Here is a 27092-nt window from a genome sequence, read left to right on the forward strand (position 1 = left end):
TGCCTACCCGTGCGGACTTAAGATGTCCTACCAACAGCAAATTGTAGCGAAGATGAAAACTAATTTTAATTCGGTTTAATTTCACGCTTTATTTTTATTTTTATTTTATTTATTTAATTCAAAACAAACTCAGGCTTACAGTTTTCACCAAAACGCCTAACTCGTTAACACAAAAAACGTTATTAAAATTATTAAGTGTTATTATGATGCTAAAAATAACATTATTTTAGACAAAAATATTCCCCAACTATCGGCAAATACGTCAGCATCCTAGATTTCTTTACCATTGAAGGATTACTGGTGGCTCGGAGGCCTTTCCAGTTTCACCAAGACAGGTGGGCGAGCAAAGGTTCAGCCAGGAGGTGGGATTTGATAACAGCCGCCCGAGCGCCTCCGAAGGAGACCTAACGGCTCAACAGCAGCTGCTTCGCGAATGAATCTACTACCGGATCGGAATCGCGACCCGCTGAGAAGATCCGGCGAGAAACTCAGCAAACTATACTTGAGACCTTAGAACTTATGTCTCAAAGTCGGTGGCGCATTTACGTTGTGGATGTCTATGGGCTCCAGTAACCACTTAACACCAGGTGGGCTGTGAGCTCTTCCACCCATCTAAACAATAAAAAAAATTAAAAAAAAACCTAGCTCTACGGGTCCCTCAGCCCCGCCAACACCGCGAATTTACTGTCATTATATTCCTTCTGATATTTCGAATACTTAAATACTGACCATTTTTCGTGGTAACTGTTCACCACGTGTTAACACCGATTAAATTATAAAATCTGGTGGTAGGACCTCTTGTTAGTCCGCACGGGTAGGTACCACCACCCCGCCTATTTCTGCCGTGAAGCAGTAAAACGTTTCGGTTTGAAGGGCGGGGCAGCCGTTGTAACTATACTGAGATCTTAGAACTTATATCTCAAGGTGGGTGGCGCATTTACGTTGTAGATGTCCATGGGCTCCAGTAACCACTTAACACCAGGTGGGCTGTGAGCTCGTCCAACCATCTACACAATAAAAATAAAAAACAGCCCGTAAAAGTAATAAGCACTGGTTTGCGTAAACGTAACGACCAATTGTGAGATCTTAGGGTCGCATCCGAAATCGGCCAACCTTTACCATTTGACGTGATAAAAAAAGTAAAAATTTTCGCGCCTTTTGAAAAATCCCTTGAAAATAAATCACGGTCAATGACCGGCTAAAGGCCGGTGCACACTTAAATGGTAAAACTACATCGTTAGGGCAGAAAATGTACGTTTTATTCAAGTAACACGCGACGTTCCCTCACACCGTATACACGAATATAATCTATCTATCTATATCTATATATCGACGCTTGAAAGGCAAACGTGACTAAGCGACAATGCGTGAACTTTACAGTAGACTAATTTAAAGCTGAAAAACCTGAAAACAAAATTTATTGTAACGAATCTAGCTGTAGTAGAATATAGCTAGTAGCTGTAGGATTGAAATGATTTTAATAGACCTAGAAATATATCTTTTTTGCACATTGAATATGGTTATTGCCTATCATTTATGTACAAAGCAGTTATTGTCGCTTATTCACTTTTGCCTTTCAAGCGACAATATATAAATTAATTGCTGTTCGTTAGTCTCGCTAAAACTCGAGAACGACTGGACCGATTCGGCAAATTTTGGTCTTGAATTATTTGTGGAAGTCCAGAGAAGGTTTAAAAGGTACATAAATATGAAAAATCTCGGAATTCAATAAAAATAACAATTTTGTTTTCCCTTTGACGTGGCTCCCGTCTGACGGATTTCTTTGGTTTGTTTTAAGTTTATTTTATACAAAAGTTTAGGTCTTTTATTTATCGATTGAGGCACTACGAAGTCTGCCGGGTCAGCTAGTATTTTATAAATAAATAAAAATGACAGTTATAGAAGCAAAATGCTCCCTACTATTGAGCTTGTGTTAGTACTATGGCTAAACCATCTAAGCAATAAAAAAAAGATATATATCGACGCTTGAAAGGCAAACGTGACTAAGCGACAATTACTGCTTTGTACATAAATTATAGGCAATAACCATATTCGATGCGCAAAAAAAATATATTTCTAGGTCTATTAAAATCATTTCAATCCTACAGCTACTAGCTAGATTCTACTACAGCTAGATTCGTTAAAATAAATTTTCTTTTCAGGTATTTCAACTTTAAATTAGTCTACTGTAACGTTCACGTATTGTCGCTTAGTCGCGTTTGCCTTTCAAGCGTCGAATTATATATGATTTAGTTAACGTATGTATTCGGTGTGATGCACGGAAATAAAAATCGAAATAAAGGTAGTCGCACACGGAGCGGGTATGTAAATAGCTGACGGACTCGTGCGTTCGAAAGACGGACGGAGACTGATTTGAATTTTTGAATTTCGAACGCGCGTTGCCAGCGCCGGCGCATTGAATGGTGAATAGCTGGGGTGACCAATGCACAGAATAAACTTTGAACTTCTCATTTTAAAGATCAGGTAAGACAACCTTTTTTATTCTTTATATATTTTTAAGGCATTACGCTGTCGAAGAGAAGTTTAATGGAATCGCGGATATTAAATTTAAGAGGACTTATTCCGCTATAATGAGCATAGAATAGCTTCTTTAGCACTATGTTTTATATCTACGTGTTTCAGAGCACAATTATTGATTGATATATGTCAAGTTTTAAACTAACATCCTTAGACGACGTCGTTTCAAAGTCTATTATAAATGAGTCGACTATTATCAAAGCCGGCAATCTGACTTTTGGACAATTATTGGTAAATCAGAAAAACGAATTATTGACTTTGTATTCCATTGGCAGTCACAAAACTCTTCGGAACGACATCTTAGATAAATAACAGGTTAACTATTAACCTTTATTTAATGCAGGTTTTGAACCGTATTCTTTGAAGGAGACGAATAAATTCAAATCAATATGTATTGACATATCCGTAAATTTTTTTGTCCAAATATACAGATTGCCACCTTTGATAATAGACGGCTCAAATATGGATAACGAAAAACTTGGTCACCCTAACCATGAAGTCCGTTCCGCCACAATCTCGTATGGCCATCACAAAATCATGTCGCATTAGTTGAGTATTTCGCGTTCATATTGCATCGAAATCTGCAGTTCAAGTTTGAGTTCTATGTACACAAGTATTCACAAGTATTACGGATCCATCAGATCCAATAACTCTTGCATTAGACGCCTTCAGCTCTAACACTAGGAGCAGGCTTAGGGACCCCGGTAACCGTATTCGTCGAATTCCGCAAAGAGTTTGATGTGCAACTTAACCCATGCATCGGCCCGCTGAGTTTCTCGCCGGATCTTCTTAGCGAGTCGTTATTCCGATCCGTTAGTAGATTCATTCGCGAAGCAGCTGCTCTTGAGTTTTAGGTCTCTTTCAGAGGCGCTCAGGCAGCTGTTAGCTACTCCCAGCCTCCAGCCAGGCTGAGCCTTCCGAAAATCTTAATAAATCGCTTGCAATTGGTAGGTACTGCAAAAGAAAATTAATGTTTTTTTATTTATTATTGAAATCCGCTAACTGTTTCTAGATGTCAGTGATTGCTGTGGAATAAGTAGAGAATTCTAGGTCTACTATTTAAATTAAGTAGTAAATTAAGTAGTAAACTAAGTATTAAATTAACGCCTAAAGTAGAGTCGGTAGTGAGACGTTGTCGCCGACAATGGGCCTAATCAGAAGGCTCAAACTTTCAGTGCCAAATCGAATCAGGAATGAGGAGATTCGCATGAGAACCAAGGTAACATAGCCCGAAGGATTTTAAGTGGCGGTGGGCAGAATAGATTGCTTGTAGAACAGTGGGTCTGCACGGGACCATTTGTTGTGGCTGGGCTTAGGAAAGGCTTATATCCTTTCTATTCCTTGGGACCGTGATCCGCTCCGAACATCTACGAACCGTCCAGTTACACATATACCGCGCGCCCCTTAGTCCCCGTCCCAAAAAAGAAAAGACCAGAAAAAAATCGATAATGTATTTTGAGATTAGCCGAGCGGTTGTTCCTATGATAAAGACAGTATTAAAATCAAATCAAAGATCCGCCAGCCAAATGGGCCGGGTTTCACTTCTTCTTCTTTGTCTCCACCTTATCCACTAGGCGGGGTGGGCACAGTGAATTTTTCTATTCCATTTCTCTTCTATCTGCCGTCATGTCAACGCTTATTCTTCTCTCTCTCTCTCATATCATCATTCACACACTCCATCCGTGTCTTTTTCGGTCGACCACTTCTCCCTCTACCTTCTACTACCATTTCCACAAATCTCCTAGTCACACGAATCTCCTCTCTACGCATCAACCGTCCGCTCCTTAATTTATCAATCACTGGGGCTACTTTCACACTTCCTCTGATATACCGGGCTTGACTTGTATTGAAGAAAAACATTAAGAGACCATTCCAATAGGGATGTATTAACATTGAAATCTAGCGTGAGTGCAATATCCCGAATAGAGTTTTTATTAGATAGCTAACAATCTCTAACCTTCAAACCGGTTCGTATAGATCGCGACAGAATTATATATGTCCATTAGCCAACTGAGTTTCTCGCCTGATCGTGTCAGTAGATTCCGATCCGGTGGTAGATTCAGCCAAGCACGGCCTATGCTAGGGCTAGTGTTAGTAACTTCGCCAGGCAGACTTTGAGAAGCTAGTATAACCTTCCAGGTCACTGGTTTAGGTAGGCGAAAACCCCCATCCATTTCTGATGACTAGAGGTCCCGCAGTAGTCGAAATTCGACTATAATTGTAATTGTAAGTTTGTACACTATTATGATTGTATTTTATACTTCTATAATCACAAATTTCGCCAAGGCTACACTATAAAAAAATTTAATAAAGACAAACAATATTTAATCTATTCTCAATTTGACCACAGACGTCAAGAACAAAAGTTTGACAATAAATAGTATGCATGCGTGTGTGCGTCAAATACACGGTATGTAGTGTGTGTAATGTTTTCTTTATAGATTAAATGTATCTTTTATGCATTATTTAAAAAAAAAAATTAACATTATGCACTTCTTCTCTATATTCTCTATAAGTGTGGAAATTTTCAGACTCCTCCGTCCGCGCAATTTTCATAAAAACGGATACAAAGTTTTTGCTTCACGTATTAATATATAGATATAAAGTGCGGTAGCCACTTAAAGCCGTATGATTTGTAAATGCTACTGTACTACATGCTAAAAAGTCGAAAAACCTTAGACACTATTACCTCGATATCAGTTCAAAAATTCCACCGTTTTCGAGTGTGGAAGCTCATTAAATGATTTGTGACAACAACGTGCGGGCGTGGATTGAGACGTGCGTGTAACGATGCGTTAAATGGCCGTCGACGGACAAACGTGTGCGCACCGTTTTAGCGTCCCGACCGGTTCTTGTGGCTCGCACGTATGGAGAGCGAAAACGCTGATTTTTTTCCTTACCTATACCGCCCTTAGGTTATCAGTGATAGCCTAAGGGTGGTACCAACCCGAGCGGGACAACAATTGAACTTAACTTTTTTTTTTTATTTGCTTAGATGTGTGCTCGATCTCACAGCCCATCTGGTGTTAAGTGGTTACTGGAGCCCATGGACATCTACAACGTAAATGCGCCACCCATCTTTAGATATAAGTTCTAAGGTCTCAGTATAGTTACAACGGCTGCCCCACCCTTCAAACCGAAACGCATTACTGCTTCACGACAGAAATAGGCGGGGCGGTGGTACCTTATTTTGTTTTTTTCCTACCCAAGCTGAACCTTGAGAGGCTATGTCAGCGTAACTTAACAAGTAGGTGAGTGATGGAGCCCAAACCTGACGACGTTGCTAACACTAGCCCTAGCAAGAGCAGAGCTTCGCAGAATCTACCACCGGATCGGAATCGCGACGACTTACTAAGAAGATCCTGCGAGAAACACAGTGGGATGTGTTTTTGTGTTCATTTACTCACCGAGCCTTTCGTCGCAAGCGACGGGTTCGACGAGAACTATGACCAACACGGCTAGACGGTTAGAAAAATTGTTACCCGCCTGCGGGATTTGAACACCGGTGTATCGCTAGATATGCCAGATTATCTTCATCTCTTCATCTTCATTACGTCGACAGCGTGAGTACACGTTATCGGGGTGAGAATCACTGAGTTTCAGTTACCAAATGAGTAGACAGATTTGTCTGTGTAAAACATCCTACTCGCAGTTTAGCCGCGAACATGGCGGTTGCGACAGCTCTGATGACTTTAATTAAATAGAAAAACTATTTTTATGGAAGAATGATCTGGTGCCTCCTTGGCTTTTTCAGCTTATCCAAGATGAGGGAGGCGGGAATAGATCAGTAAGCCACCAGTAAACAAGCAAGCTTAAATATATCGCAGCGTTTCTGATGCTCATCATCTACAGAGGCCTTTAGGTTTACTCGGCGCCGTGTGTACCGAGCTAGTTAGATAGACTAATGGCTTTCCTTCGCAGCCGATCTAGACTGCTTACACAATTAAACTCCCGACGAATTACGAATAAACTTGTAAGAGGATAATTTCTGAAGTAGCCCGTAAATAAACTGTTACGGAATCAAGCTAATAATAAAATGTACTTAAAATATTAATAAAGTTGAAAAAAACTAACAAAATACGCTTTTATAAAAAATCCAACTAAAAAATAGAAAATAAATTTTAATAAATTTGAATTAAAAATAGTGTAAGAAAAAATAATTTATTGTAAAAAAAGTGTGGGGTGCTTTTCAGGATATTATCAAAATAACCCTTCTACTTTATTATTTATTTTTAATTTTTTAATTGAATTTAATTTTTTTCATTTTTTTTTTGGAACGATGTTTCTTATGGGACAATGCGACCGGTACCCTAACCGGGAAAAAACGTCCATAACGTAAGATTTTTATTAGTAATGCACACAGTGTACGACGACCCAACTTTGTAACAACGTACAAAAAATAAAATATTTTTTTATCATTCATTGACTACGATCTCAGAGCGTTCGTTTGCGCAATACACTAACTCTTATGCAAACAACCGTGAATGAAGTGTACCACAATAAGTTCGCACGTTACCGAATGACCGCGAGTTGTTGCGAAACCTCCTATTTTCTTTATACCTCGAATAGAACTTAAAATTAATATTTTTATAATAAGGAACTTTGTTCCTATCCGATGACCCACGACACCACACATCTTTTTTTAAAAATAAATTGTCATCGGTCCTTAATAAGTATACCAAATTTCGAGTTAATCCGACGTTTTGAAGGGGATCAAAATCATGTTCAGAGATTCCGTCATGTACTAACATACATACGTCGGAAGCTAATAAAAGCGTATTAAAAGATGAAGTTGTATTTTTTTCCTGGTTATCGGAAGCAGTAAATCGTTATACGTATGTATATGATGCTGAACTAAATATGATACTATTATTTTGTCGCACCTTGATACCTAACCAAGTAACGCCATCTGCTTTCAATTCACCATGAATTTTTCTAATGAAATACTCACAGATCCTAGAAAGTTCTACCGTTTCTATGATCTGTGGAAATACTACTATGTATATAGGTCTATGTGAAATACGTACTTAACAAATGTTCACGATTGATTTCCGCGAAGCAGTAATGCGTTTCGGTTTGAAGGGTGGGGCAGCCGCTGTAACTATAGTACTTTGAGACCTTAGAACTTATATCTCAAGGTGGGTGGCGCATTTACGTTGTAGATATCTATGGGCTTCAGTAACCACTTTACATCAGGTGGGCTGTGAGCTCGTCCACCCATCTAAGCAATAAAAAAAAAACAATTGGTTCTGAGGGCTTTAATTTTTATTATAAGATATTTTTGCAACGTGTTATTTGTGCAAGTTATTATAAGTACGTGCATATTTAATTAGAAAAAAAATGCGTCTGCTGGCGAGATTCGAACACCGGCACAGTCGAATCACTCGATACTAATGCACCGGGCGTCTTATCGTTTAGGCCACGACGAATAAAAAAATAATCACATAATAATTTTATATCTCTGGCATACAATACAAATCAATAATGTATGTTAGAAATTGTCGTATTAGTAACTCAAAGCTCTACATAATTACATAAAATATCGTAAAAGCTCATACGGGCAGAGCTTAACGACTTAAAAGCTGTAATTTCGTATTCATTACCTTGTTACATCAATTTTCGCTGAAAGCAGACGTAATGTACCTACGTATTTATACTCGCAAGGTGAGATGAGCTTCAGCTGGTCTTAAGTGGTAATCGTGGTCCATAGACATCACCTTGAATGACGTGGTAAAATCAATTGTAATGTCAACGACTACCTTCAACTTCAAACACGATTACCGACAATTGAAATAAGCCAAATCGTGGTACCAACCCGAGCGGGACAACAATTCAACTTAACTTTTATTTTATTTATTGCTTAGATGTGTGGACGATCTCACAACCCACCTGGTGTTAAGTGGTTACTGCAGCCCATAGACATCTACAACGTAAATGCGCCACACACCTTGAGATATAAGTTCTAAGGCCTCAGTATAGTTACAACGGCTGCCCCACCCTTCAAACCGAAACGCATTACTGCTTCACGGCAGAAATAGGCGGGGCGGTGGTACCTTATTTTGTTTTTTTCCTACCCAAGCTGAGCCTTGAGAGGCTATGTCAGCGTAACTTAACATGTAGGTGAGTGACGGAGCCCAAACCTGACGACGTTGCTAACACTAACCCTAGTAAGAGCAGTGCTTCGCAGAATCTACCATCGGATCGGAAACGCGACCCACTGAGAAAGCCCGTCGAGGAACTCAGATAAAGAAGAAACAGTAGATTATCAAGAACAGTCGATGTGATCGAGTTATTTTATTCGTAAAATGGTATTCGTTTTTACGAACGCAGAAATTTACGTTTCAAGTATCGGATTTCAAATTCACGAATCCAAGCCTCGTTGAGTGTTGCAAGAGTCATCGAAATATTTAAGGCGGTGTTATACCTGGGGGGTTTTCGTTTAACATCAACTTTGCTTAAGGCCTAAGACAATTTTGATGCCTCCAATAAACACTATTTTATTTTATTAGGAAGACAAACAGTGAACTTAAACTATATAAATTCTAATCTTACAACTAAACACCATTTAAATGTCTCCGCATTTAAATAACTACAAACGATTGGGGCGTCGCATCGCCTAGAATTAAATAATTAAAGTAAAACGTAAAACAAAAACAAAAATAAAACAGTTTGAGAAAATAAAAAAACAGAAAAACGTAGTAAATAGAAAATAATTAATTAAATATTTGCATTCAACCATCGACTGACTAATGATCTCCTAATACTCTTAGTAGATAGAAGTGTTGAAAATGTCCAGTTCAGGAAAGTTTTTTTTTTTTTTTTTTTTTTCATGGAAGTCAGCTAGAGCATTGAAACTGTTAGCATCTCTTTTAAAGAATGCATTACGTCTGTAATTTGTACCACCAGTACTATGCTAACTCCAAATTTGTAGATTTACAGGAGGAGCTTTTAAACGAAAAAAGTTGATAAAATCTTTATTATTGTAGATATATTTATGGTTTTTTTTATTGTGTAACTAGCTGATTTACCCTTGCTTCGAACCCCATCAATAATGATTTGTAATACTTTTAAAATAGTGAAGCGATTTGCGTGAAAAACGAAAATTTCAAAATTATGAGTTAGAGTAGTGTTGTTCATTGGAGGCATCGATTTATTTATTAGCCAACCGGACTAGTCGTCCAGTCGATTAGTTGAAGCTCGAAGCTGTGCGTTAATTCACGTAATGACCAATAAACGTTAAGTTTTAGAAACTTGCTTTTCGTAGCAAAATAGTAGTTAGGTTTCCATAATTATCTGTTGGCGCACCAAAAACAAAGCTACGTGTGTCTCAATATAAGAACTGCAACAACGAAAAACTGCGGTAATACTCATTATTTTTAATACGCTTTTATTAACTACAGACGTATGTATGCTTGTAACGGAATCTTTTAACTTGATTTTGACCCCTTCAAAACGTCGGATTAACTTGAAATTTGGTATTTATTTGGTATGCATTTGGCATTGGTTTTAAATTTTTTAAATTTATTTTCAATTTTTTAGTTGGATTTTCTATAAAAGATAGGGAGCATTAATTATATATTTTTAATAATACACGCGTACGACCCTTTCTTTTCCATATAATTTCCTAACAAACATTATCGCTATCGTCTGCCTCCGTTGTGTCCGCAACTTACTGAAATATGTCAAGTGGGTTTTAAGCCGTCACTTAAGACTTTCCGGTATTGATCCTCATTACACGTGCTTCCCTGAAAACGTTTCCGTTGTTATGGGAATCGAAGCCAAAACGATCTCCCAAAAAGTTTAAGTCCACATTCTTTGCAATCCTTCTTAACAAAGTCCGCAAATTGTCTTATTTTTTGAGATACTCTTTCCAGTTTCGTCGAGTTGCTGAGCTATTCAGCTGAATTCGCTAAAGGCTCTCAGTATGCCTTCGATGGAGCCCTAAAAGCTGAAGCTTGGCTGCTTGACAAGTCCCTCTACTGGATCAAAATTGCGAGCCGTTGCGAAGATCCGACAAGCAACTCAACAAAGTATGGGCTAAATGTGTGTAGTGCCTAACAATTAGTGGCATTGAAAAGCTACATCAAAAATGTCTGTACAATAAACAAATCAGCCCTTTACTAACGCGCTTTAATTACTACTACTATTACTACTATTATTACTTTAATATGTAATTTTTTTTTATTGCTTATATGGGTTGACGAGCTCACAGCCCACCTGGTGTTAACTGGTTACTGGAGCCCATAGACATCTACAATGTATGCGCCACTCACCTTGAGAAATAAGTTCTAAGTTCTCAGTATAGTTACAACGGCTGCTCCACCCTCCAAACCAAAACGCATTACGCACCAGTACGTATTAAAAAAAAAAAAACCATGAATGTATGTTCAAATTGTTTGTAATTAAGTATTTTTGTATACATATGTAAATTTAATATGTAAATTTTTTTTATTGCTTATATGGGTGGACGAGCTCACAGCCTACCTGGTGTCAAGTGGTCACTGGAGCCCATAGACATCCACAACGTAAATGCGCCACCCACCTTGAGATATAAGTTCTAAGGCCTCAAGTATAGTTACAACGGCTGCCCCACCCTTCAAACCGAAACTGCTTCACGGCAGAAATAGGCAGGGTGGTGGTACCCACCCGCGCGGACTCACAAGAGGTCCTACCACCAGTAATTATGCAAATTATAATTTTGCGGGTTTCATTTTTATTACACGATGTTATTCCTTCACCGTGGAAGTCAATCGAGAGCAATTGTTGAGTACGTATTTCATTAGAAAAATTGGTACCCGCCTGCGGGATCCGAGCACCGGTGCATCGCTCAACGCGAATGCATCGGACATCTTATCCGTTAGGCCACGACGACTTCATGTTTGTTTGCATGTAGCAAAATGCTTGAACTTATTATTCGTCGTCTTCAATACGTCGCTTAATTTGACTCTAACAACTTGAGTAGTATCAATAGAATAAAAAAAAAGAAACAAATTGTTACTTCGGTTTGCTAATTACACGCTTTTTTATTTTAAATCACATATATACCTATGTTTCAGATATGTTTCCGGTGTGCTGTGTTTTGCGGAAAATGTTCTGCTGCCCATACGAAGACAGGAGCTGTTGCTAGCAACTACTAATATTTTTAAAGCGTCGTTTGATAAAAATAGATGTTCGTGATGTTTTCACGCAAAAATTACGTGACGGATTTCGATAAAACTCCACAAATGAATAGCTTATAACCAATATTGAGACCTGAAATACTTATTGCTTTGGTAATTGGCAGTTTTTTTTATTACTCTTGTAGGCAGACGAGCATACGACCCACCTGATGGTGAGTGGTTGCCGTCGCCCTTGGACTTCAGCGATGCCAGGGACAGAGCCAAGCTGCTGCCTACCAAGGCAAAACCGGAGCTCCTACGAGGTGTCTACGCCTAAGGGACACGCGCAGTATATGGGACTTGATGGTCTGCAGATGTTGGGAGCTGACCGCTGGCCCAAGGATAAAGCCGGATATACCTGAAGACGTAAATAGGCAGTACATCCGCTTATTCGTACGTATCAACGACCTACAAATAGGCCAGACCAGAGACAAGCAACTCGTTGTCCCGGGAAAATGCAACGTATGTAATTATTTCAGAATTAAAAAAGAAATGAGTGTTAATCGACGGGGAACGTCTAGTTATATTAATTACTAGCGACCCGCCCTCGCTTCGCTTCGGAAACATTAAAACACACATGAAACCAAAAAAAAAAATTAAGAAAAATAAAAAAAAGTAGCCTATGTTCATCAGGGACAATGTCGGCTTCTAATGGAAAAATAATTTTTCAAATCGGTCCAGTAGTTTCGGAGCCTATTCAAAACAAACAAACAAACAAATCTTTCCTCTTTATAATATTAGTATATATAATAATACTAGCGACCCGCCCTCGCTTCGCTTCGGAAACATTAAAACACACATAAAACCAAAAAAATAAAATAAAAATAAATAAAAAAAAGTAGCCTATGTTCATCAGGGACAATGTCGGCTTCTAATGGAAAAATAATTTTTCAAATCGGTCCAGTAGTTTCGGAGCCTATTCGAAACAAACAAACAAACAAATCTTTCCTCTTTATAATATTAGTATAGATTTGGAACCGCTGCGTTCATCGACAGTGCGTTTCCAGAGGTCTTTTTTGCCACGCACCATCCGGCTATGGAATGAGCTCCCCTCCACAGTGTTTCCCGAGCGCTATGACATGTCCTTCTTTAAAAGAGGCTTGTGGAGAGTATTAAGCGGTAGGCAGCGGCCTGGCTCTGCCCCTAGCATTGCTGAGGTCCATGGGCGACAGTAACCACTCACCATTAGGTGGGCCGTATGCTCGTCTGCCTACAATAGAAAAAAAATTGTTAACAGCAATAGCGACGTGCCACATACGCCATCATGCATACGATTGGCTTAGTTTGACTGTGATGAAAAATAATTTAAAACTACTGGTGATTTTATTCATAGATTTTAGATTGGCGTTTGTTATACGCATGGAGACTTCGAACTTAAGTCAACACGCGTGAGTACGTTGGTGGAAACCAATAAAACACACAGCTAATTTAGAAGAATACTTCAAAAATTATCTCAGATTTCTTATAATATACTTTTACAAGCAATTTGATGTTTTAAATGCCTGTATATAAGTCGCTTTTTTAAACATTCCCTTTCGGAGGGTCCTAAATTACTTAAGCGGATATACGTTGTTGAATGGTCTAGTTTTAAATTGATAAGTATTTGATTTCGATTGGGCATGGCATGTGACAATCTTGGTCGGCTATTTGAAAAGTATGCATAAACAGTAATGCGTTTCGGTTTGAAGGCAGCCGTTGTAACTATACTTGAGATCTTAGAACTTATATCTTGAGGTGGGTGGTGCATTTACGTTGTAGATGTCTATGGGCTCCAGTAACCACTTAACATCAGGTGGGCCGTGAGCTCGCCCACCCACCTAAGCAATAATCAATAAAAAAAACGGATACGGATTGGCGAGTGTAGTTTATTGGTACAATATCGAAATGGTTGCAGCCAGTTCATGGGTGAATCTCTTATCATCTTACAATCGGGGCAAGAAATGTGGTCATGCTATGATACAACAAACAGCTAAATCAGTACCACCCGATGAGCAGGTAGCTCTTCTGTAACACGCTATTTTACAACACGATTTCACTCTAACACGAAAAGAAAAATTCCCCAAAACCTTCTTCGATCGACGACATAATAACGAGATTTTTGTTACAAATTATTTAGAAAATTACATTAAGCACTATGAACAAGCAATATATTGTTACGCCGGTAAGAGTAACGTCGTCTAACGTCGAATAGTCGAACGAATATCGAAGGATCTAGTAGTATCTAGAACGCTCGAGAATTACAACGCCATCTATTGACAGATAGCGGAAACTACTACTAGAGATGTGTGGAATATTCTCGATAATTTTAAGGATGAGGTATCGGCTAAAAAGCGTTGGAGAGATGGCGCGCAGTCAGTTAGTAATCGGAAATACTCGACGCGAAACAACGAACGGAACACCTGAAGCGAAGCGGAAGAAGCGAATTGAGAATTTTAAAGTGTTCTAAATACAATTTTAAGTTGTACTTTGGTGGAACATTTATTTATCTCGACCCCAGCGCGTAAGAATATTATAGAAATAACCGAAATTTCACTGATTATTTTTTATGTATTATATAATAGGTAAAAAATATACCTATATACAGGCATAGTTGAGATGTTTCATTCAGAAAATCACTCTCCTTTTTCTACTGGCTTCTAGTCTCATATACCACGGTTTACCATAACACGGGACTTTATATGGCATGTATCTACCGTGTTATAGGAAATTTACTTGTATTCATTGAGGCAGACTATTAATGTACGGTCCTCCAACAACAAAAAAAACTATCCGATTGAATAGAGAAAAATAATTGGAAACAAAAATCCCAGAGCCTTTGAAAGACTTATTTGTTTTCAATTATCAAAACGAAATGTCCCAATATAATATTTGGAGCACGAGCTACATAAGTCGTTGACCTCCTGATGTCCCCCGATTCTGAGATATAATTATAATTACTTATATACACGGGAAAGTATCTAAATGAGGACAGGTAAGAACGAACGCCATTTTGATTTGTTCCGTTTTGTACTTGTAGTATTGCAGCGTTTTAATCATAGTATTAACCTTATTTGGTAAACGTACCGAGAGCTTTTTTTTGACAGGAGAAATACACAGTATTCTCAACCGTGCGCGGTGGTATGTGGGAGTTGAACCTCAAAAACTTCTGCCGCTCACAGGCGGCTCCGACCTCGAACTGGGCCAGAGCCCAGCCTGGGCTATTGAGACGGTGGGACAGGGTTGATGCAGAGCATAATAGCATCCATTCCGCGGCCCCAAACGTGCCGAGAGCTGGGTCACTTTGACCTTCAAGAATCATTATCGTCAGACCCATCTTTCTTCTTTTTAACTCAATTCCTACTTTAACTTCCTTTTAAACTTAATTTTACTATTCTGTTGGTCGCCAGGATCCTCATACCTTTAGTCGGATAGCTGCCGTCACCCAATACGTTCAGCTCAGTTAATAAATAGTAAATTCGGTGTCCTGGTTTTAAGCGGCTTGGCTCTGCCCGTGGCATTGCTGAAGTCCATGGGCGACAGTAACCACTCACCATAAGGGTGATCGTACGCTCGTCTGCCAAGGGCAATAAAAAAAGTGATTACCGAAGCCCATAGACATTGACAATGTAGTCACTGCCACCTACCTTGAGACATGACTGTAAGGTCCCAGTTTTCCACTACAATGGCTGCTAAGCTGACAAGATGGTGATACATCCCCGCTCGGGACCAGAAAACGACTCACCACCAGTGAAAGTAAGTAATTTATTAAAAACTAAATTATCATTATTAATGTCATTTGAGCACTCTCTTTTTGAGTTTGGTTATTCGTTTAGCTACTTTCTGGTAGTAGATTCACCAAGATTTAAAAATGTTCATTCGATTTCAAAAACAATTACTTCAGTAACAAAAAAATGCGTCAAATATAGAGGGCCCCAAAGAGAATCGACCTCCTCGCAGCCCTCGCGTCTAGCTGATATCGATTTCGGCTGCTCAAGATTTATTTATGTATGGAGGTAGGAGTCCCGACTTTTGTGTTACAACTTTTAATTAAATTATTTATTTACTTAATTGGACACTTTACGTATAGAGAGGAATAAAGGTATTTTTGTATCTGAAACTTATGTTGGTAGCATAGGTAGTATTTTAGAATGCTTTTATTTTCTCCACCTATTCACCGGTAGCCTAAGGAGTGTTTCAGTTTCTCGCAGACGGTTAGGCGAGCTCACAGGCTCATCCTGAGAGAATTTGCTAACACTAAGCCAGCCAGCCAGCAAGCAAGAGCAGTGCTTTTCAGAATCTACTACCGGATCGGAATCGCAACCCACTGAGAAGCTCTAATGTCTATGGGGTGGATAAGGCATTTTTGTACCTACCCTTACACAGTAACACATGGCTGGTTTGTAGACACATACAGTTAATATGAAAACAGATGACTGTATATGATACCTAACTTTCTACCATTAAAACTTTAAGTTCTTTGACAAACATTAATAATTTTGATTTTCCAATCCCATATAAAGTTGGTTGGTATATTAGTAGAATTAGTTTTTTTATTACCTTGAAGGTAGATAGAGCGTTAGTAAATGACATTTTTAATATATCAGGACAGGCTGTTTATTATCATAATAATATATTCTTAGATTTTCACGAGATTTATTTAAGCTAATTTTACAGATTACGAGAACCACGTAAAGTATTTGAAACTTAAAATAATAAACGCGAAATTGAACCGTAAATGCTCTGTTCATTGAATCCATTATCTTAATGAGCATCAATGTTGGATTTATTTCTTTCATATGGCATCAGGATACGGTTCTAATCGTCATAATCAACATTAACCCATTTTAGTCCTGTGTTGGGATATAGGCTTATCTCCAGGTCACGCAACATTGGGCCTCTCGTCTGCATCCACTGTCCGCTATTCTGTGTATATCGTCTCTCCACCCTGTTAATAAGAGTCCTATACTACGTTTACGTGTCCGCAGTCTCCTCTCCAGAACTCATCTACCCCAACGGTTATCGGCTCTTCTGCAGATCTGACTGACCCTGATTTACTTATAAAGGAGTGGCAGTATTTTGAGTCTTTCTATTCAGAGAGGCGCAGCGACAGTATTTCTGATGAATTACTAAGGATTACTGTTGGCCCGAAGGCATTTACAGTTTCACCAGGACAGCTGGGCGAGCTCGGGCTTAGTGAGGAATGGGATTTGCGGGTAGTTACGCTTCTGATGGAGCGCCTCAGAAAGAGACCTAACAGCTCAAGGGCAGCTGCTTCGCGAATGCATCTACTACCGGATCAGATCCGCGACCAGCTGAAAAGATCCAGCGATAAAACCAATGGGTTGATGCTATGAGCTAGGTTTCACATCAAACTCTTTGTCGAATTCGACGAGTACGGTTACCAGAGTCTGCCTGCTCCTAGCGTTGGAGTTGCAGATGTCTAAAAAGTGTTAGTGGATCGGGTGTACCCGTAATGTCGTGACGATAAAGTGATTCTTCTTCAGAGCAATTCTCGGTCTCACATTGCCAAATCTATTAAATTCTACTTGGAAACACTCAAATGGGACGTAACCAAATTCTTCTTCTTCTTCTTCTTTTTCTCCACCTTATCCCACTAGGTGGGGTCGGCACAGCTATTTTTTCTCTTCCATTCTCTTCTATAAGCTGTCATCTCAGCACTCACTCCTCTCTCTCTCTCTCTCTCATATCGTCATTCACACACTTCTTCGGTCGACCTCTTTCCCCTCTACCTTGCACTACCATTTCCATACATCTCCTAGTCACATGCATCTTCTCTCTGCGCATCACATGTCCATACCACACTAACCGTCCGCTCTTTAATTTGTTGTTTGTTTGTACGCGGGACCTACACCCAAATTGGATGCACGAATACCCACCATATCTCCCGGATATTTCGCAGTCATACAGACATCAAAAAATGTCTTAACTCATTGGTTTCCTCTGCCAGAAAGATGGGAAATGTCGTGGCCAATACCGGATAAAACTTTGAGTGATTTGGAAGCCTTTTATTATTTATTTACCATACTTTATATTCACCTTGTTGACAAAAAGGCAAGATAGAGCCTCTGGGAAGGCCTATGCTGTACAGTAAAACGATAAAAAAACCGGTGTCGAATAATACAAGTAGAAAAATGTATTTTTACATATTTTACTTTTTAATACTGTTGCGCGCTGGGTTTCGGGATAAATAAATGTTCCACCAAACACGACAACTCAAAAGTATATTTATCACTTAGAACACACGCAGAACACTTTAAAATTCTCATTTCGCTTCTTCCGTTTCGCTTTCGGAGATCCGTTCGTTGTTTCGCTTCGATTAGTTCCGAGTACTGACTGATTCATGCCATCTTTGCAATGCTTTTATAGTCGATACGACATCCCTAGAATTATAGAGAATATTCCACACAAGTCGAGTTTTGTGTGTTTCCGCTATCTGTCAATAGATGGCTTTGTACTTTTCGATCTTTCTCTGCATTACGAGTTCCTTTGATATTCCTGTCGGCTATTCGGGGATAGATGGCGTTACTCTTACCGGCGTAACAATACTATGGGCTAGTGACTTAGTTATCAAAACAAGTTGGAAAAAAAATGTAGCTTAAAATTTTCGATTGTTAATAAAGGCTATATTTATCTTTATAGTTTACATTAGGTCCTATTTCTGCGTAGTTGTATTTAATTAGAAGAAGCGATGAATTAAACTTGATTTTGAATCCTTAAACAATCTCATAACAAAAGACTAGGTAGTAGATGAGTGATTTGTATGAACCAACAGACAGAACTTATACAAATATTTACATAGACCCGGAGCGTTTTAAGTAAATTAACTTTAAAATGCATTCATAAATCTATTATAAATTTCATGTGAAAATTTTGCTTAGTTTGTGTCTAGGCTACCTAAAATATTACTCTGGGAAACTTAAGCAGATTTTAGTTTTTTTCTTCATATATCAGAGATACTGTAGGGTATTATCAAAAGAATTTGCCAGTTTTAATGGTGGAAGGAAAGATTTGTTGTAATATCTTTTAATGTCTTAGAACCAGACGGCAAATCAATGCTTACAGCCCAGGGGCACTGCAAAGTTTAGGACTCTCTTTAAGCTTTGTTTGAAAAAGAACTCGAATTGTTCAAGAAGTATGGTAAGAATGAGGCCTAAGTCTTATGGTACTAGACAAAAATCTCTAGTAACGTATTGTGGATTTTAATAATCCAATTAGCAAGGGCGAACTCTACTAAAGACCAGCTTGGTTCTTAGCGACGAAGCTATTTCCTTACACACTGTCGACTACATAAATATCTTAGAACAATCGATAAGACCTATGTGACAATAAACAATGATAATATATATGTATAGTTATATATTTTTGACTAAATCTTTGGTTCAGTAGCTAGCAACCATGACCGTTGCGCCGAGGGTCGCGGGTTCGATCCCCACATCGGGCAGACATTGTGTGATGAACAGGTTTGTTTGTTCTCTATTTGAGTATTTATTATTTATACACCTATTCAAATTCAAATTCAAAATCATTTATTTCAACTTAGATGCCAGTATGACACACTTGTTGAATGTCAAAATACAAATAACAATGTTAACTCTACCACCGGTTCCAAAAAAAGCCACAGTCCTGAGAAGAACCGGCGAAACAAACTCAGCGGGCTCTTTTTTTTTTGTTTTTTCTCAAATATTTTCTTTTTTTTAAATAAATAGAAATATTCACAATAAAAGAAAAAACAAGTCAAAAAAATACAATTAAAAAAAATAATAATAATAATGAGAAATGAAAAGGCCAGGAGCGAGCGCCTCATTCCCACGTAGTGCCATCTAGTAAATAATCCTTAACTTTATAATATGCCTTGTTGCACAAACGTTCCTTAACAGTTTTCTTAAATCTATGAACAGGTAGTAGTTGAACGTTTAGTGGGATCTTGTTGAAAAGCTGTACACCCAGCCCCCTAAAAGAGTTGCTTATTTTCTTAATTCGAGCCGCCGGCAACGCAAGCCTATGTTTGTTCCTAGTGTTCACATTGTGCAAATCGCAGACTCTGGGGAATTCTTCAATGTTTTTACGCACGTACAATAAATTTTCAAAAATGTATTGGGACGCTAAAGTTAGAATTTTGATTTCCTTAAACTTGTCCCTCAAGGATTCCCTCGGGTGCATATTATAAATAGCACGAATAGCCCTCTTCTGCAGGATGAAAATCGTTTCGACATCGGCAGCATTGCCCCATAGCAAAATGCCATAGGACATAACACTATGAAAATAACTAAAATAAACCAGGCGTGCCGTATCTTCATTAATATACATTCGTATTTTTTTTACCGCAAACGCTGCAGAACTAAGCCTACTCGCTAACTTGCATATGTGAGGACCCCACTGCTATATATTTACTATATATTTAAAACATATATAAGTATGTTTGTCAGTCTCTAGTACACACCGTAACACAGGGAATCCTAAATTGAGGCTAGATGACCGTGTGTGATCTGTTCCCGGCTATTGTTATTATTATAGATGACGGAGTTACTCCAGAAAGGTCCACTCCGTTCGGCTGCTCGAGTTGGAATATCTTGTGTGTATGTGTTTTATTTTCCTACCTATGCTGATAGCCTTGATAGGCTATTTCAGCTTCTCCTTGACGTGTAAGTGAGCTCACGGGGCTCAAACCGGAGTGTTGCTAACACTGACCCTAGCAAGAGCAGTGCTTCGCAGAATCTACCACTGGATCGGAAACGCGACCCACTAAGAAGATCCGGTGAGAAACTCAGTGGGCTGTGTCTATGGGAGTTGTATGACAAAAATTGCACGTATTTGTAGTAGAGCAAAGGGGGTAATTTGTTCATTAATTTTCTTGAATACTGTCTTAAACAATTGTACGCTTGCGTTGGACTTATAACAGCTAACCAACAACTGTAATATTAAGGAAACAGTTAACTATAACCAATCTTAGTTAACTAAATAGGGCTGCGCCGACAGTAGCCGAAGTAGTTTACGAAAAAATTAAGAAAACAAAATATTTTCTCGAACAGTGTTATCTCTGTCTGCCCCTAAAGTGATCACGAGCCGTAAACATTCCCTAATGAGTGAGACGCTCGTTTGTCGACACATGCGAGGGAGGGTCGCCATGGCAACCGTATCTTAGGTTTCTTCCTGAGTGATCGGCGAATATGGCGGCACCCCTGATTACTACCTTAGTACCTTTTGTTGTCGATTGTACTTAGATCTTAGACTGAATATTAAAGTGATGATGTCGCCGTTCTAGTGGAATGCGACTAACGGCCGTTTTCAATAACCTATCTATCCCTAGTTTCGGTTATTAAAGATAGACAAATCTATATTTTTGTCCTTACTTACGTTCCAATAACCTATCGACGGGCAGCAGTTCCTATCGGACTTATCTATCCATCGTCGGGAGGACGGATAGCCTGCTAAAGATAGAACGCTCATACAAATCGTGCTTACTTCCGTTTCAATATGAGTTTTAAGTAACTCTCCGGTAGGCGGCGCTATCTCTAGTATGGGCATTCGCTTATCTGTCAAAATCGGCCGGTTACATGTTTATCTTTCGAAAGTAAATCGCCATAATTTAATAATTGTTTCTCTTCATATTGGCCTATTGTAGCAGTGATGATAGTGATATGGAATTATTTCAAATGATAATGGATTGTGATGCAGATAGTGATAGTGAGGCCGATATCATATGGTTAGGAAAATAAAGATCGTCTGAATTACATGGCGAAGATCAATAATTACGAATTTGACTATAGATTTCTGAGCAAAGGTGTTGTGAATGAATTGATTAATTTAATGAGACCATATTTGAGTGTAACGTCAAAAAGGTAAGATAAATTTTAACCATAAAAGTACTCGTTATTACAACTTATATTTGTTTATAGCAATAGCAAAATTATACCTAATTTTTGTTGTGTTACAAAATCACACTCAACAGGAATTCTATAATACTGCTGGATTCCCATGGTGCCCTAAATGACATTCATATACTAATACAATAACCTGGTAGGCTATTTACCTTCATTCTTATTACACACTGATACCTCTACATTTTATATTTGTTACAGATTCAAATATAGGAGAGGAATTTAGAAATAGAAAAAGAGTATTTTGAATGTGTAATTTGTGTGCAATGCATCATTGATGTTTCAAAATGTTGTTGCTTGATGGCCTGGGTCTACTCATGATACAACTATAATTAACCATTCCGATTGAAAAGGTATTTCTTATTTATATTATATATTTAGGTGTTTATATGAATTTAATATGACACTATTATAATAAATTATCTACATATCAAGAGAACATTGATAACAAGGTGGACTTGGAAATTGCTATTTGCTTGCCGATAGAGGCTATCCCCACAACCCTATCTTTTAACGTGATTAATTAACCCACATACTCAATCGGAACGATTTAAAATGAATCACATATTAAAACAAGAAATACTATAGAGAGGTAATATTTTTTTTTAGTTAAGAGCTTGTTATACTGTATTGTAAAATAATTTAAGCGAATAATGTATAATTTTCAGATGCATTGGTGTTTGTAAAAGAAGACTCCCTGTATATCATTGAAAAGTAGATTAAAACTAGAAAATATGCAAGCTGTTATTATAGCTGCCATGCTGCATAATATCGTCAGAAGTATGAATTTAGAAGAATTAGAATCAGAAATTTCAGTCGCAGATACATTACAGGAAAATAATATAATTGTTCGTAACAATTTTTCAAAACTTACATCTGAAATACAACTATGTACTTATAAATAATTGCTTCCAAAGATAATTTATAAAATAAACTCCAAAGATAATTTGACTATTTTTTATTTTCCAAAATGATAATTACATGGTAGTTAGTACATGCAAGATATTTAATTTAGAATTTGTACATATACTTAAAAAACTATCTAACATAAAATTATTATTGCCTACTTAATTAATGAAATTTAATATTATTAATTAATATTATTGCCTACTTAATTAATGAAATTTAATTTTTAATTTTTTAAATTATCTAAATCTAACTTAACTTTTGCTACAACAATCTCCTTTTCTTTATTTTCCAAGTCAAGTCTCTTTTTTGCTATTAAATATTCTGCTAATGCATTGTCCCTATGCTAGCCTTGCATTTCTTTTCTTCCAACTTGTTTCCGCTTGGCTGTAAAAGTGTTAAAAATATTATATGTGACCTACAACAATGTGCATGCTTTATCCAAAATTTCATCTGCAATCCTTACCACCTCCAGCCTGTAACAAAGAGCATAATTATTTCAAATACTACAGCAACCTGAAGAAAAAATCATGTTTATCAATGTGTTATTAGAGACAAACAATCAACTAATTATACTAACCTTACTAAGGTTGTTTCTTATGTTGCCGTAGCGTTCTTTAAGTTTTCCCATTTTAGTCGAAGCTGCGATGGAGTTCGTGGGAAACGACGAATCGACGAATTAAAATCATTTACAAGGGTTTGCCAAGCCTGCTCCTTCAATTTATTGTTTGTGGCAGTTGTTGTTTTTTCGCCGCCACAAGTTCTGCTAGAATCATCGTCTCATCTTTTGTCATGGGTGCTGCCTTTCTTGACTGAAAAAGATATATTTTCTAAACTTAACTCAAAGTTTTCAAAGTAAAATTATTATTATCAATGTAGTTCATAGATACTTACAGAATTCATTTTATTTCACTGTAGCTCTTTAATTATAAACACACTTAGAATTATAAACGAAAGTTTTAAAGCGTTTTGGAGGTAAGTCATCATCTAATATAGTAGGTAAACAATAGAAAAACAAACAAAAGAAACTGATCACTGCTTATTGGCAAACGGACTGTCAAAACGTTTCGTTTCATAATTTCGACTAGGATAAAAATAGCAATACGTCCAATTTAAAAAAATCTACATATGTTTTTATTACTTTTTGTTATAAACAAATGTGTTTATGATAGTCTACAATATGCTGGTTAAATTATAGTTATAATTTAGAATAAAATAAAATAAGTCTTGATCCTGATGTTGTTTCGTATTTGTAGTAGAACGAAACGTATCAAGAGGCTCGGATAAATCGGAGGGAAGAAGCTATCTACTGTTGGTTAAAGAGAGATAGCACTTATCCGTGATTGTGAAACGCAAACTAAGGATGGATACGCTCTTGCTGATATTCGGAGATAGCTATCTATCCGAAAACTCAGATACGTTATTGAAAACGGCCGTTAAAGGGCCAATTCGTAAAAGTTAACCCACAGATACAATCCACTGAGTTACTCGTCGGATCTTTTCAGTGAGTCGCGATTCTGATCCGGTGGTAGATTCAGTAAGACACTACTTTTGCTATGACAAATATAAATCTCTAAAACTAGGCCCACGAGCTCGCGTGCAAGTCTAATCTAACCCAAATAAACCTTTGAGGCTCCTGGTAAATAGGTAGAATAAAAAAGAAGTGTGATGAATTGCAACCGTGGTTATTTTTTTATGACCCACTGCCACAGTAGGGTTTTGATTAGAAACTTTGGGTACGATTTAGGAGGAGAGGTTTATTTGCGATAGGTGCTGGAAAAGCCGACTAAGTACTCCAGAGCTGCGGAGGCTTCGGAAAATATTCGAGTTCAATACGAGTGAGTTCAGGTAGTAAGGTATTTTCGTAGGTAATTACGCATTATACCCACTTCACCTGGTTGACGTGAACGTAATTAGGATCCTACCCAAAACAGGGCCAAAACCAAACTTACCTACGTATGGAGTATGACAGGATTAGTGTAGCGTTTCGAACTATTGAAATGACGCTAAGAGCTAAACCGACATCTACTGGTTCCTTTAAGTTTTTTTTTTTTTTATATTACAGCATAGATGCCAAAACCGCTAAATTATAATTTGCGTAATCATTGGTGGTAGGACTTCTTGTGAGTCCGCACGGGTAGGTACCACCATCCTAACTATGTCTGCCCTGAAGCAGTAATGCGTTTCGGTTTGAAGGGTGGGGCAGCTGATTTTTGTTTTCCTACCTATGCTGATGGCCTTGAGAGGTCATTTCAGCGTAACCCTAACAAGTAAGTGAGCTCACGGGGCTTAAACCTGCCGACGTTTCTAACACTAATCCTAACAAGAGAAGTGCTTCGCTGAATCTACAACCGGATCGGAAACACGACCCACTGAGAAGATCCGGCGAGATACTCAGTGGGCTGTGTCTGTGGGCTAATTTACTCGCCGAGCACTTCGCCGCAAGCGACGGGTTCGACGAGAACGATGACCTGTGGCGGGCTTTCCTTCTCTACTATAGACTATAACGGTGCATATTATGAACATTGTCAATAGGTAAAGGTACACGTAACATTGTCTTCTGTATTTGTTTTAAGGAATTTTACCTACCTCCAAATTTGAATTTCGGCATAGTGTCATCAACTTACAATTACACCAGGCGTCTGACCTATTAGGCCACAGAAACCCTGAAGAGCTGTTTCCTCTTCAGGGTTTCTGAAGACAGCAGTGCGTGTTTGTGTCGGGCCACAAATAACAAAGACGGTAATAACAATTCATGGAGGCTAACCAATCACACCTACCGCGATTATAACGACGGTGGAATAATGAGTAAGTAGTGACATGGGGGTGTGAAGCAGCTTGGATCATAGACTCCTCTCTCAGAAAAACTTTTTTTATTTTTTTTTATTGTTTAGATGGGTGGACGAACTCACAGCCCATCTGGTGTTAAGTGATTACTGGAGCCCATAGACATGTACAAAGTAAATGCGCCACCCGCCTAGAGACATATTATGATCTAAGGTCTCAGTAGAGTAACAACGGCTGCCCCACCCTTCAAACCGAAATGAATTACTGCTTCACAACAGAAATAGGCGGGGTGGTGGTACCTACCCGCGCGGACTCACAAAAGGTCCTACCACCAGTAAAAAACTAAACTTGCTAAATAAGATCCTAAAATTTTCCGTGAAAATATTAAGACACATATTTTTGTTCGGCACGCTACATTTGGCGTCTGCAAGTCCGAGGTAGCACGTTGCTTGTAAAGGATTAATCGTCCAATCGAGTTATTTTTAGCTTATAAGCCACAACGACGAAGGTAGACAAATTTTATTTATTTCAGAGATTGTTTTGAATAAGCCAGTACCCAAAAAGATTTTCCCAAGTTTTGCACGCAAATGCATAATGCGCCCTATTAAGAGGTATGTAGTCAGAAGCATACGGCGACAACAAATCTAGATAATTGTAAATAGATATGCTTTAATAAAAACCGACTTCAAATAGAAAAAAAAAAGATATTCCAAAACAAAATAATACACTAAAAACAATAATCATCGAAATCGGTTGGCGTGATATTGAGCTATTGAGTTATTCATCTATTTGTCGCGCACGTACTTAATGCAAATTTAAGACATATTATATGGTTTTCTCATGGATATCATTATCAGAACTGCACTAAATTCCATTAAAACCACACGGGAAGCGTCAGCTTTCTAATGAAAAAGAATCATCAAAATCGATTCACCCAAAGTCAAAAGTTATGATGTAACAAACATAAATAAAAATACAGTCGAATTGAGAACCTCCTCCTTTTATGTAGTCGGTTAAAAAAGATAAAGATCTAATGATATAATGAAGTTCCTTTGTTGTTTTTGAAATATACGAAATTTCGAAAACCGCCTTAAAAAAATTCAGATAAATTATTAAAACAGTTCATATCCAAAAAAACATAACTTTCTATACGTTAAAACCACGAACCTACATGAGTATTAGAAAAACAATCCAATTAGGCTTAGGACTAAGTATATCTATTGAAAAATATATAAGAAGTATTGTAATTAAAAAGTATACAGGTTCTCGTTTTGTTAGTATTTGGCTGGAAGCGACAGTTGAATTCATAAAATACTTGATGTTAGAACATTACTCAAATGAATTAAAACCATCATCACTTATGCTCATTCAAACAAAACGTTAAAGACACAATGCTGTATTGTATTGTTAAAATCAGAGTACGGAATAGCTTTGCAATAAGAATACCCATCCAAAGTGATCTGGAATATTCTCTACCATCAGTTTTTATGGTGAGAGTTTTTTTTTTTTGTTTTTTTATTGCTTAGATGGGTGGACGAGCTCACAGCCCACCTGGTTTTAAGTGGTTACTGGAGCCCATAGCCATCCACAACGTAAATGCGCCACCCACCTTGAGATATAAGTTCTAAGGTATCAAGCATAGTTACAACGGCTGCCCCACCCTTCAAACCGAAACGCATTACTGCTTCACGGCAGAAATAGGCAGGGTGGCGGTACCCACACGCGCGGACTCACAAGAGGTCCTTCCACCATTACAAGAGGTCCTACCACCTCACAAGAGGTCCTACCGCCTTTTAGCTGACATAGAGTCATTTTTTAAGCGGCT

General features: G+C 38.0%; 2 long non-coding RNA genes across 2 annotated transcripts; one reads left to right on the forward strand and one right to left on the reverse strand.

Moving 5' to 3' along the window:
- Window positions 1–21100: 21100 nt before the first annotated feature.
- On the forward strand, window positions 21101–22520 carry LOC134200120 (uncharacterized). The gene is made up of 3 exons (XR_009974890.1): window positions 21101–21535; window positions 21776–21927; window positions 22243–22520. It is a non-coding gene; the product is annotated as an uncharacterized LOC134200120 (long non-coding RNA).
- Window positions 22518–23837, reverse strand: LOC134200119 (uncharacterized). The gene is made up of 3 exons (XR_009974884.1): window positions 23375–23837; window positions 23061–23292; window positions 22518–22956 (listed from the first exon to the last, which is right to left on the reverse strand). It is a non-coding gene; the product is annotated as an uncharacterized LOC134200119 (long non-coding RNA).
- Window positions 23838–27092: the final 3255 nt, after the last annotated feature.

The sequence above is a fragment of the Bombyx mori genome, chromosome 2 (genome assembly GCF_030269925.1).
Source record: "Bombyx mori chromosome 2, ASM3026992v2".
Taxonomy (NCBI): domain Eukaryota; kingdom Metazoa; phylum Arthropoda; class Insecta; order Lepidoptera; family Bombycidae; genus Bombyx; species Bombyx mori.